Source organism: Megascapheus bottae, chromosome 34 (genome assembly GCF_031878675.1).
Source record: "Megascapheus bottae isolate mThoBot1 chromosome 34, mThoBot2.hap1, whole genome shotgun sequence".
In the NCBI taxonomy this organism is placed as follows: Eukaryota; Metazoa; Chordata; class Mammalia; order Rodentia; family Geomyidae; genus Megascapheus; species Megascapheus bottae.
In genome coordinates, this window is record NC_143542.1 from 5237941 (window position 1) to 5250909 (window position 12969).

A 12969-nucleotide genomic window follows, 5' to 3' on the forward strand; every position below is an offset into this window, starting at 1 on the left:
GCCCTGAGTTCAAGTCCCAGAACCTGCAAAGAAGAAGGAGGAGGGGGAGGAGGAGGAAGAGGAGGAGGCCGAGGCCGTGGCGGTTGTGTGAGGTTGTTCACTCTTGTAATCCCAGCTATTCAGGAGGTGGAAAAAGGATCAAAGACCAAGACTGGCATCCAGCATATTTATATGATGATCCTATCTGAAAAACAAAACAAAGACCAAGAGGGCTAGGGGTACACTCTAGCCTGAGGCCTCAATTTCAATATTCAGTACCACCAAAAAAAATAACAAGAAAAGAAAAAGATGTTAAAAAGAAGTTAGGCTACCACCCTAACTCTGAGCCACAGCGCCACTTCCCAATTTCTAGGGATTAATGGGAGATAAGTGTCTCACGGTCTTTAGTGCCCAGGCTGGCTCTGAATCCCAATACTCAGATCTCAGCCTCCTGAGTAGCTAGATTACAGATGTGAGCTGCAGCGCCTGTCTTTTCCCTTGAGCTTCTATGATCAAGGCAAGTGTGCAACCACTTGAGCCGCAGCTCCACTTTCCAGATTTTCTTGGTGGTAAATCATATAAAAGAATCTCATAGAGGGTGGGCAGTGCGGCCTTGCTGTAGAGTGCTTGCCTGGCGTGCAGGAAGCCCTGGGGTTCCATTACTCAGAACCACATTCACAGAAAAGGCTGGAACTGGTGCTGTGGCTCAAGTGGCAGAGCACTGGTCTTGAGAAAGCTCAAGGATGGTGCCCAGGCCCTCTGACTTCAAGCCCAAGTTCAAAACAGAAAAAGGAAGTCTCACAGACTCACAGACTATTCCTGTCTGGGCAAGTTTCCAACCTGTCAGCTACTCAGGAGGCTGAGATTTGAGGGTCATGGCTCAAACCCAGCATGGACAGGAGAGTCCCTGAGACTCTTCATCTCCAATTAACCACCAAGGCCAGAGTTCAAACCCCAAGACTGGGCCAAAAGAGAACGAGAGGAGAAACAGAGAAGAGAGGGAGGCGGGGAGGGAAGAGAGGCAGGAAAGGAGGGATCAGGAACCCGAAGTCAGGACTTCCACCGCAGCCAGCCGGGGGCCCGCACTGGCAAAGGCCGGGGCAAGACTGGACCTCGCAGGCCTGGACCCCCGTCCAGCCCCGGCCCCGCGCAGGCCTGGACCCCGCCCAGCCCCCCTCCCCGCGCAGGCCTGGACCCCCGTCCAGCCCCGGCCCCGCGCAGGCCTGGACCCCGGCCCGCCCCCCTCCCCGCGCAGGCCTGGACCCCGGCCCGCCCCCCTCCCCGCGCAGGCCTGGACCCCGGCCCGCCCCCCTCCCCGCGCAGGCCTGGACCCCGCCCGCCCCCCTCCCCGCGCAGGCCTGGACCCCGGCCCGCCCCCCTCCCCGCGCAGGCCTGGACCCCGGCCCGCCCCCCTCCCCGCGCAGGCCTGGACCCCGGCCCGCCCCCCTCCCCGCGCAGGCCTGGACCCCGCCCGCCCCCCTCCCCGCGCAGGCCTGGACCCCGCCCGCCCCCCTCCCCGCGCAGGCCTGGACCCCGCCCGCCCCCCTCCCCGCGCAGGCCTGGACCCCGCCCGCCCCCCTCCCCGCGCAGGCCTGGACCCCGCCCGCCCCCCTCCCCGCGCAGGCCTGGACCCCGCCCAGCCCCCGGCCCCGCGCAGGCCTGGACCCCGCCCGCCCCCCTTCCTCCCCCCGCAGGCCCGGGCGTGGCCGGTCCTTCCGCCCAATCCGGCCACGCCTCCCTGCTGAGTCACCGCCCGGGCGCAGGGCTGGACAGGGCGGAAGTACGGCCCCCCGGCCGGAACACCCACGACCCACCCCGATCTCCGAGGCAGCCTCCTGATAGGACAGCCTCCAAACCCATGCAGCCAATCACAGCAAACTGCAGAGTGCGGGTAGGGCGGGGCCCGAGGTGAAGGCCACGCCCTGTCCTCGCTGGGAGTCGGCTGGAGCTGAGGGCCTGGTACAATTGCAAAGCTGACTGGGCGGGGGGTGGAGGGAGGGAAAGGGGGACCAAAACAGGAGGAGGGGGTATCAGTGTGTGAGAGTGTCATGCGCCTGCTGCCTGACGACGAAGGTAACGGTCATCCGACAATTAAATCAGAATTGCACAGCTGCGCACTGACACCCCGGCAGTGGGGAGGGGACAGAGTTGACCCTGTCAACCAAGCAAAGATTTATTAACCCTGCTGGATGGACAAACTGAAACGGACGCTCGGAGCACAGATCAGCCTCCCGAGGTCACCCACCCTAAACTGAAGGCTGACCTCTGCGTGGGGGGGGTAGGGGGGGTCTGGTCCTGGAACTGGAACTCCAGGCCTAGATGCCGTCCTTCAGCTTGTCTGCTAAAGGATGTCGTTGTACCACTGTCATCACAGCTCCACTTCCGACTTCTTCGCGAGTTCATGGAAGATAAGAGCTGCATGGCCTTTCCTACCCAGGCTGGCTTGGAACCAGCGTGCTCAGATCTCATCCTCCCCATCAGGTAGATACAGGCCTGAGCCTCCGGCTATGAAGACAAGCAGGGATCTTCACTAGCTTCTCTTCCCACCACAGTCTGGCTGCCCATATTGGAGCTGATTCAAGCTAAGCAGAAGGGCTGCCCCTGCAGCTGCTGGAGTCCAGTCTCTGTATTATTAGTAACAGCCTACGTCTGTGGCTGAGCTTTACATCCGTGGGGTTTGCCTGGTCACTCTGGAAAATAAAAATTGTCCTTTGCAAATAAGGAAACTGAGGTTGTGTGTTTGTGTGTGTGTGTGTGTGTGTGTGTTGTGTGCCAATACTGGGGCTTGAACTCAGGGCCTGGGCACCTTTCTTTAACTTTGTCACTCAAGACTGGCACTACCACTTGAGCCACAGCTCCGTTTCTAACCTTTTTGGTAATCATTGGAGGCAAGAGTCTCACAGAAGTTTCCTGCTTGTGCTGGCTTTGAACTGTAATTCTTAGATCTCAGCCTCTTGAGTAGTTGTTAGGATTATAGGCATGAGTACCTGCTATTCAGCTCTTAATGTTTTAGTTGGTAAGGTATTTGGACAGCCCTGGGAGCTGCAATTGCAACCTACTCTCACTATCTCCCATTCTCAGTCCAAACTCCTTGTCCAGATTTGTGTGTGTGTGTGTGTGTGTGTGTGTGTGTGTGTGTGTGTGTGTGTGTGTGTGTGTGTGTGTGTGTGTGTGCGCGCGCGTCTTGGGGCTTGAACTCAGCCTGGGCACTGTCCCTGAGCTCTTCAGCTCAAGGCTACCACCCTACCCTTGAGCCACAGCCCTACTTTCCATTTTCTAGAGGTTCATTGGAGATAAGAGTCTCAGGTCCTTTTGTGCCTTGGCTGGCTTTGAACCTTGATCCTCAGATCTCAGCCTCCATAGTAGCTAGGATGACAGGCGTGAGTCCCCATGCCCGGCCTCATCCAGATTTTGGAAGTATCCCCAAAGGGGGCCAGTGGAGGGGACACTTGCTACGCCCAAGTTGTTACTACTGTTTTCATGGAAGCAGAGTAGACCTTGAGGCCCTCCACTGGGAAGTAAGAGCCATACTGCCACACCTCCAAGTATTCTTGGCCTCAACTTTGCCTAGGTCCGTGGCAGGTGAACCCCAGTCAGACTTCCTGAGGATTGGAATGGTCATTCCTTTTTTTTTTCCAGTCCCGGGGCTTGAACTCAGGGCCTGAGCACTGTCCTTGGGCTTTCTCTAGACTAGAACTCTACCACTTAAGTCACAGCACCACTTCTGGCTTTTTTTCTATGTATATATGTGGTACCAAGGAATCAAACCTGGGTCTTTATGTATGCTAAGCAAGCACTCTTACCACTCGGTCAAACTTCTGGCCCTGTCATTCTCATTTTGCAGATGAGAATCAAGCCCTTCTCCTATGCTGGTGGCTCACACCTGAGATCTGAGAACTGGGTTCAAACTTTGCTGGAGCAGACAAATCCAAGGGCCAATTAACTAGCAAAAGTCTGAAAATGGAGGTATGGCCCAAGGGGTAGAGCACCTCCCTTGAACAAAAATGCTGAAAAAAATTGTGAGGGCTTGAATCCAAGGCCCAGTACTGGCACATACACACACACACACAAAAAAAAAAAAATTTTTTTTCCAATTTATTCACTGGTGCCAAACCACTCAGTGAGACAAAACTAATGTTTGTAGTTAAAGCAGGCCTGGTTACAGTCTTGTATTGTCCTTCAAGGAGCCACTGAGGGCATCTTCAGCCTAGCTTTGGGAAAACAGATTCACTGGGCTGGGCTTTCTGTGGCAAGTTGAGCTCAGGGAAGCCTGGTAGCTCTGCCTTCCCAAAGCAGCCATCCATCTTGTCCTGGTTGGGGCCAGCCCAGCAGCTTCCGGGATGACTCTTGGCTTGAGGCCAGTATGCTCAACACCTTCTCCCCCGTCTCCATCTCAAGCAATCTGTCTCCCTGTCTGTCTTGTCACATCCTCTCCTCTCTCCTCTCTCTCCCTCTTACTCTCTGTTTCTACCACTGTTGTTTGCTTCTCTGTCATTACTCTTTCGGTAGATTCCCCTCTCCTCCCCACCAGGAACCTCAGCCTATCCAGGGGAATCCACTGCCCCTCCCCACCTCTGGGTGTCTCTCCTTACTCACCCGTGTTAGCCTCTGGACAAAGATATGGCAGATAAGTCTCACAGTCTTTCCTGCCCAGGCTGGCTTTGAACCTTGATCGTCAGATCTCAGCCTCTTGAATAACTGGCATTGCAGGCATAAGCCCAAGTACCTGATGTTCAAAGTATAATGTTTAGGGTCCTGCCTTACTTAGAGGGCAGGAGGAGTCTCCAGTTTCAAACCACAGGACCCAGTATCCCTTGCTAGAGATTCTCAGGGGAAAATTCCCCGAATTGGATCCCAAATCCCTGTCAGCCAAGCCACACTCCCCAGGGATTTTGAGAGAGGGAGGGATGTCTTTCAGAACCTTCCAGAACTGAGACACTTTCCCTCTCCTGGGCCTCTGGCACTCCTACTGCATCATCCTGCCCTGCTCACCCCCCTGCTCGTTCTTCAGTGTACCCAGGCCTGCAGTACCTGCCCAACTCCTCCTCCTCCCTTCCCTTCTATCCAGCACTTAACCAGTCCTTGGACTCTTTCCTTGGATCTGTTGGGATCCCTGTCTGCCATCACTGACCTTGAGAAGGGCTGACCCTGACCTTTTCTGGGCCCACACTGCCTAGAGCTGGGCGGATGGGGTGGCAGAGGCCCCGCTGGTCCTTGTTTTTCTTCTCAGCAGCCTTCTTCACTTTCTCAGGAGACTCCTGCAGAAGTCAGCCTGTTTTCAGGCCTCTTCCCCTCCTCCTGCTGTGACTCAGCAGATGACTTCAGCTTATATTTCTTAGAGATACAGCTTCACAGGAAACTCCTTTCCATTTACCCCAAAGCCCATGCCCCAACCATCCATCTCACTGACCCTTTCCAGCACCCCTGGCCTCCATCACCAGAACAGATCCATGTGACCCCCACCCTCACCCAGCCCTCGCCTTCCAGCCTTCCAGCCTTCTCTTGGTTTAGTTTCTTTTACAGATAAGGCCTCTGACTTTTTTTTTTCTTTTTCTTTTTTTCCTGGGAGCAGCTTCAGCCCAGTATCTTCCTGCCCCAGCCTCCTAACCTGGCTGGGATTACAGGCGTGCACTACCACACCCAAAACAAACCTCCCTCCACTTTTTACCTCTCTAACTTGCTGCCACTCTGACTCAGTCTCACCAAAACTGTACTTGCCAAGGTTAACAGTGACATCCTAAGCCATGGGAAGACCTTCTCTTCTGTCCTGTGACATGTGCAGGTTAGTTGATGCCAGAATGGAGCGCCAGGTGCCATGTCCTTTTGTGGTCCTTGAGACACAGAGGCCCCTATTTCTCACATTGCTTCCTCCCTCCATGTCTTGTGTGTGTGTGTGTGTGTGTGTGTGTGTGTGTGTGTGTGTGCGTGTATGCTAGTTTTGATGTTTAAACCTGAGCCTGGGTACTGTCCCCGAGATTTTGTGCTCCAGTAGCCCTCTACCACTTGAACCATAGTGACACTTCTGGTATTTGGGTAGTTAACTGGAGAAGAGAGCATCACAGACTTTGCTGAGCACCCTGGCTTTGAACTATGAGCCTCAGATCTCAGCCTTCTGAGTAGCTAGGATTACAGACAAAAGCCACTAGCATCTGTCTTCTTCCTTCCTTTTTTTCTTTCTTTTGTACCAGGATTCAGGGCCTGTGCCCTGTCCCTGTGCACTGTCCCTGAACTTCTTTTGTTCAAGGCTAGTACTCTGTATCACGTGACCCACAGCTTCACTTATGGCTTTTTGGTGGTTAATTGTGTCTCTCAGATACAATGAATTTGTGTTCAAAGTCTCATGGACTTTTCTTTTTCCCCAGGCTGGCATTGAACCACAGATCTCAGATCTCAGTCTCCTGAGTGGCTAGGATTATAGGCACAAGACACTGTTGTCTGGCTTTGGACATGCATTTCTTAGGAAAAGTGGTGGTGATGGTAAGAGCTCACTCACTTCCGGTATCCTGGCTGTCCTTCTCTAACCATCTGTCCCTTCTCATTATGCGCTGGGCATCATGGAAGGAGAAAAGGGCATGGCCAGAATGTTCTCTCCTTTGGGAACTGTCCAATGTAGAGAAAAATGGGCTTCACACGGAGGTGGAGACACAGCTCAGTGATACATTTGTGTCAAGGATCGCGGTTGAAGCTAGCCTAGGAAGAAAACTCCTCTGAGACTCTTATCTCCGATAAATCATGCAAAAACCAGAAGTGGTACTGTGGTTCAAGTGGTAGAGCACTAGCCTTAAGCAAAAAAGCTCAGGGACAGCACCCAGGCCTTGAGTTCAAACCCCATATGTATGTATCTATGCATTTTTCTGCTTCTAGTGGGGTTTGAACTCAAGGATGCATGCCTGGCTGTTTCTAAAAGCTCAAGGCTAGCACCCCACCACTTAAGGCACAGCTCCACTTCTGGCGTTTTGGTGGTTAGTTGGAGATAAGAGTCTCACAGACTTTCCTGCCTGGGGTTGGCTTCAAACTGTGATCCTCAGGTCTCAACCTCCAGCATACAACTGGATTGTCCTTTTTCTTGTAACACCAAAAGCTAGAACATGAAATCATGGCCAGCAGGATCTGAGGACATCTAAAGGGCAGGTGAGGTGGCACAAAACCACAAATTTCCAGTCATTCCTGGTGACACAAACCATTGAGCACTGGCTGGGGAATTTTTTTTTTTTTTTTGGCCAGTCGTGGGCTTGAGCTCAGGGCCTGAGCACTGTCCTTGGGTTTTCTCAAGGCTAGAGCTCTACCACTTGAGCCTCAGCACCAGATCCGGCTTTTTTCCTATGTACGTGGTACCAAAGAATCAAACCTGGGTCTTCGTGCATGCTAGGCAAGCACTCTACCACTAGGCCAAACTCCTGGCCCCTGGCAGGGGAATTTTTGTGCTGGATGTCAAGAGCCTCTCTGCTGTCCCTGTGTGTACTGTCCAGACTCTGGAAGAACAGGGAAGGCACATGGTGGGCTGAGAATCCAGGAAGACAAGACAGGCTCCACGCCCACGGTCATCTGTACTCACCTGGGGTGTTGAGGGCACATCTTATCCTTGTCTGTTCTCAGACTCTCCTAGAGTAGGGAGCTGGCACCGAGAAGACCAGGCCTCCCTCCAGCTCTTGGTCAGTCTGGGCTCCTGTCTGCCTGCTGCATCAGCCTATTCCCATTATACGACCAAGTGGGATTTGTACTCTTAAAGCATTAGGACTGGCTGACTCGGCAGAGAGACCAATGCCAGCAAGGCTGGCCTCTTTAGCTCTTCCAGCTAGTTCCAGAAGGTTCCATAGCCACTTCCTTTTCAGCCACCCCAGTCTAGCCTCCTTCAGTGATCTTCCCTCCCCCGCTTCCTGAGAGCTTTGAAAACTTATTGATTCCCAGACTGCACCACTGGAGATTCAGATCCAGTTTTCTAGAATGATCTGGGATTCTATTCTAGAAAAGCTCCTCTCAGAACGTCTGGGGGACAGTGGCTCACATTTGTCACCCTAGCTACTTAGGAGATCTGAAGCTCATAGTTTGAAGCCAGTCCAAGCAGGAAAGTCCATGAGACTCTTACCTCCAATTAACCACCAAAAAATCAGAAGTGGAGCTGTGGCTGAAGTGGGAAAAAGCTCAGTGACAGTGCCCAGGACCAGAGTTCAAAGCACATGATTGAAAAAAGGAAAAAAAAAAAAGGTAAGCATAGTGCTACACACCTGTAATCCCAGCCTTAGGAGGCTGAAGCAGGAGGATTATAATTTTAATTTTTTGGCCAGTCCTGGCTTGACATCAGGGTCTGAGCACTGTCCTTGGACTTTCTCAAGGTTAGAGTTCTACCACTTGAGCCACAGCACCACTTCCAGATTTTTCTATGTATGTGATACCGGGAATTGAACCTGGGTGTTTGTGCACACCAGGCAAGCACTCTACTACTAGGCCACACTTCTGGTCCCAAGAAGATTATGAACTTGAGGAGAGATTGAGCTACATAGCACAACCCTATCTCAAAAACACCCAAGTAAACAAATAAACAATAAAACAGAGCAATATTTAACAGCAGGATATAATAAAAGTTATGTGCATGTGTTCTGTCTTCTCTCAAAGTAGCTCTGTTTGTGTGTTTGTGTATGTACACGCACGAACCCTGAGGCTTGAATTCAGAGTCTGGGTACTGTCCTTTAGCTTTTTTTACCCAATGCTATGAACATGGTATTGGAAATATAAACACAACTATATAGACATAAAAATGTATGACTCTATAGACATAGATTATTACATAGATTAATACGTATCCATGACATACAAACCCTCAGCCTAATTTTAATTATGTTCTAAAATCTAAGCGCCAGTGATTGTATCTAGATTCCCTTCTTGAATACTTGTTTATTAAACACATTGTTTGAAATATGATGTAAAAATTAATGTTAATCTTTTTTTGCTTTTTATTAAAGAATTTATTAACATTGATTTTTACATTATATTTCAAATGACATGTTTAACAAATGGCGTGTTTGCTGTAGAGCCATTTGGGCCACTGCTCCATTTCTGGTGGCTATGTGGGGATGAAAGTCTTGGGAACTTTCCTTCCTGATCTGGCTTTGAACCATGATCCTCGGATCTCAGCCTCCTGAGTTACTAGCACCTGGCTTTTTTTTTTTTTTTTTTTTGAGACAATGTCTTGCTATGTAATTCAGACAGAGCTTGAGATCCTCCTGCCTCAACCTTCTGAATCCTGAGATTATTGTCCCGGGCCATCATGCTGAATTCACAATGTTCTCTCCTCCCACTTCAGGCCAGCCTGGTACCTGGAAGGGCAGCCCCAGGGAAGTGTACCCAGAGGGTAGTGGCTGGCTGGGAAAGGTGCTTGCTGCTGTCTGCAGGGACAGGAGTTTTCCAACCACAGGAGGAAGCCAGCAGCCAGGACCTGGGGCCTCAGTGATTTATGATTACACAGTAGGATGCTCATGTCACTGGCTGGCCTGCTTGTCTGCCAACTCAGTCAGAGAGGATGTACTTAAAAGGTCATGTCCTCCAGGCTTGGAGAGGGGGTGGCGGGTATCCTGGTGCCAGGTCAGTCCTTCCTTCTCTGAGTACATGTCAAGAGATCTGAATCCTTGAAGCTAGGACAGAAAAGGAGACCTTCCTCATTGGAGTTCAGAAGGTCTGCTTGGGTTTGAATTCAGGCTTGCTCCTTCCTTCCTTTTGTCCGTCGGGGCTGTAATTCAGGGTCTTGGTACTATCCCTGAATTTTTTTTTCTTTTTGCCAGTCCAGGGGCTTGAACTTAGGGCCTGAGCACTGTCCTTGAGTATTCTCAAGGTTAGCATTCTACCACTTGAGCCATGGCACCACCGCCAGCTTTTTCTGTGTATGTTGTACTGAGGAATTGAATCCAGGGCTTCATGCCTGCTAGGCAAGCACTCTAGCACTATAGTGACCACACTCCTGGCACCAGTGCCACCTGCACCTTTTTTTGGGGGGGGTCTTCTATGGTCTTAAACTCAAGGCCTAGTGTTGTCCTTGAGTTGTTTTTTTTTTTCTCTCAAGGCTAGTGTTCTAGTTCTACCACTTTGAGCTACAGCAGCACTTCTGGTTTTCTGTCATTTGGAGATAAGAGTCTCACAGACTTCTCTGCCTCGTCTGGCTTCAAACCCCCATTCTCAGATCTTGGCCTCCTGAGTATCTAGGATTTACAGGCAAGAGCCACCAGTGCCTAGTTTGTCCCTGAACTTTTGTGGGGGAAAAAAAAAAAGCCTAGGTTCTGGGAATGTGGCCTAGCATGCATGAAGCTCTGAGCAAAAGAAGCTGGGAGACAGTACCTTGAATAAAAGCCACAAGACTGGCACATAATAAAAGAATGGCAATAGTTTCAGCTCAGCTGTTTAATCTAGGGCTGGGACACAGCTCACCTCGAGGAGCTCCTGGCTCTTTGGTGTTTACCATCTCATTTAACCGGGAAGAAACGGAGACCCCGAGGGAGGACAGGACTTGCCTGCTGATCCAGAGGCCAGAGAATCCACACTGGGCCACAGAACCGGAGGCCCGGATGTCTTGCTGGAAGCCGGGATGTGAAGACATTTGCTTTGTGAAATGTCTGCTCGCTTCTGATGCAAGCAGAAGGGGCCTCTGGGCAGCCTGCAGCCCTGAGCCTTAGAATGCCAAAGGGAGCTGGAACTGGTGGCTCATGCCTTTACTTCTAGCTACTCAGGAGGCTGAGATCCTCCGATCCTGGTCTGAAATGGGAAAGTGAGACCCCTACCACCAATTAACCAGCGGATAGCTGCAAGTAGTGGTGTGGCTCAAGTGGTATATTGCTAGATGTGACTGAGTACGGGATAGAAGCTCCTCTTAAGCTCTGAGTTTAAGCCCCAGTATCAACACACACACACACACACACACACACACACACACACACACACACACACCTCATGCAGTCAAAGGACAAAGAAGGCAGGGCCTGCTTTGTCCTACACCATCGGAAGGAAGCCTTCATGTACAGATGCATATGACAACCTGCTTTGACTCAGATACATATCTTTGAGTCTGCTTTACTTTGCTCAAGTAATTTGGCTTGACCTTTCAGTAGATCTGTTGAAGAAGGAGCCGAGGCGGGGAGGTCAGAAAGTCAGCTTAAAATGTACCAGAAAGACCGTGAGATTTAGCATTGGTGCCACCTGTATCATGGATATGTCTGAGGCAAGGACTCCTTCCAGTATACCCCTAATGCACACTGACAAGACCTGGTCTGCAGGGAGAAAGAGAGAGGAAGACGGAATGGCTTGGTGAAGCCACTTACAGGAGACAGAAGGAAGTGGGAGGGTTTTTATTTATTTATTTATTTTTACCAGCCGGACTACATTTTGTTGGGTAGTGTGGTAAGAGAGTCTAGGCCAGATCCTGTGTTGCAGGAGGGGGGGAAGAGGACTATTTCTAGGTTCTCTCACCACTCAGCCCATCCTCTAACTTGTCAGAGCAGTTTCTCCAAAGTCCATTCATTCACTCATGCATTCCTTTATTTCATGCATGATCCTTCAAGGATTGCTAACTTTTCAAGTTAGCTTGAAATTTTAAAAGGTTTAATATTGGGGCCGGGAGTTTGGCCTAGTGGTTAAAGTGCTTGCCTAGCATGCACAAAGACCTGGGTTCGATTCCTCGGTACCACATACATACAAAAAAAGAAAGCCGGAAGTGGTGCTGAGGCTCAAGTGGTAGAGCTCTAGCCTTGAGAAAGTCCAAGGACAGTGCTCAGGCCCTGAGCTCAAGCCCAGGACTGGCAAAAAAAAAAGGTTTAATATTTAACAATTCTGCATTAACTTGAGGATATGGTTCCTCTAGTACAGAACACTTAGAATCTGGAATGTTCTCTCACAGAAACGCATTCTAGGTTCTACTCACTCCTATCCCCTATTTTACTTCTTTTGCTTTTACATATTCTCTACATATTTATCCACTTATTTTTTGCAGGGGTGGGATGGGGACTTCAAGCAAACTTAAGCACAAACTCTATCACTGAACTATGTCATAGGCTGTCAGAATTTATTACATACATACATACATACAAACATACATACATACACACATACGTTTTATTCATTCATTCATTTCGCTGGTCCTAGGGCTTGAACTCTGGCCTGAGCTTTCTCTGTTCGAGTTTCTTTTGTTCAATGGTAGTGCTCTACCACTTGAGCCACAGCACCACTTCCAGTTTTTTCTCCTTATCGAAGATTAAGAGTCTCACAGACTTTTCAGCCCAGGCTAGATTGGAACCCTGACCCTCAGATCCGAGTTTCCTGAGTAGCTAGGATTACCGGTGAGCCACCAATGCCTGCCTGGCTCCCAGTGTATTTTATTATACTTTTTTTTTTTTTTGGTGGGTTATGGGGCTTGAACTCAGCCTGGGCAGTGTCCCTGTGCTCTTCAGCTCAAGGCTACTGCCCTACCCCTGGGCCTGGGCGCTGTCCTTGAGCTTTTCAGCTCCAGGCTGCTGACCAACCCTGGAGCCAACCCCCACTTCCCGTTTTCTAGAGGTTAATTGAAGATGAGAGTCTCGGGTTCTTTCGTGCCCCGGCTGGCTCTGAACCTTGATGCTCAGATCTCAGCCTCTAGAGTAGCTAGGATGACAGGCGTGAGCCACCGTGCCCGGCTTATTAGGTTGCACTAATTTATGTTATTTTGCCTGTTTTCTTCTTTTGTAGGACTGGTTTGAACTCAGGGCCACAGGTTTGCTAGGCAGGTACTCTAAAGCTTGAGCCATGCCTCCAGCAACCTTCCTCCCTCCCTCCCTCATTGCTTAAGCTGGCCTTGAACTCAAGGTCCTCTAGCTTCGGTCTCATGAATGCACCAGCATGTGCTGCCATGCCCGGTTCTGGGGTGATTGATCGTTTTCTCCCACTGCTGACCCCCACTGCCTAGAACAGCCATTGGAGCCTAGGAGGTACCCAATCTTTGATGACTGAACAGATGATAAGTAAAACGAGCTGCCC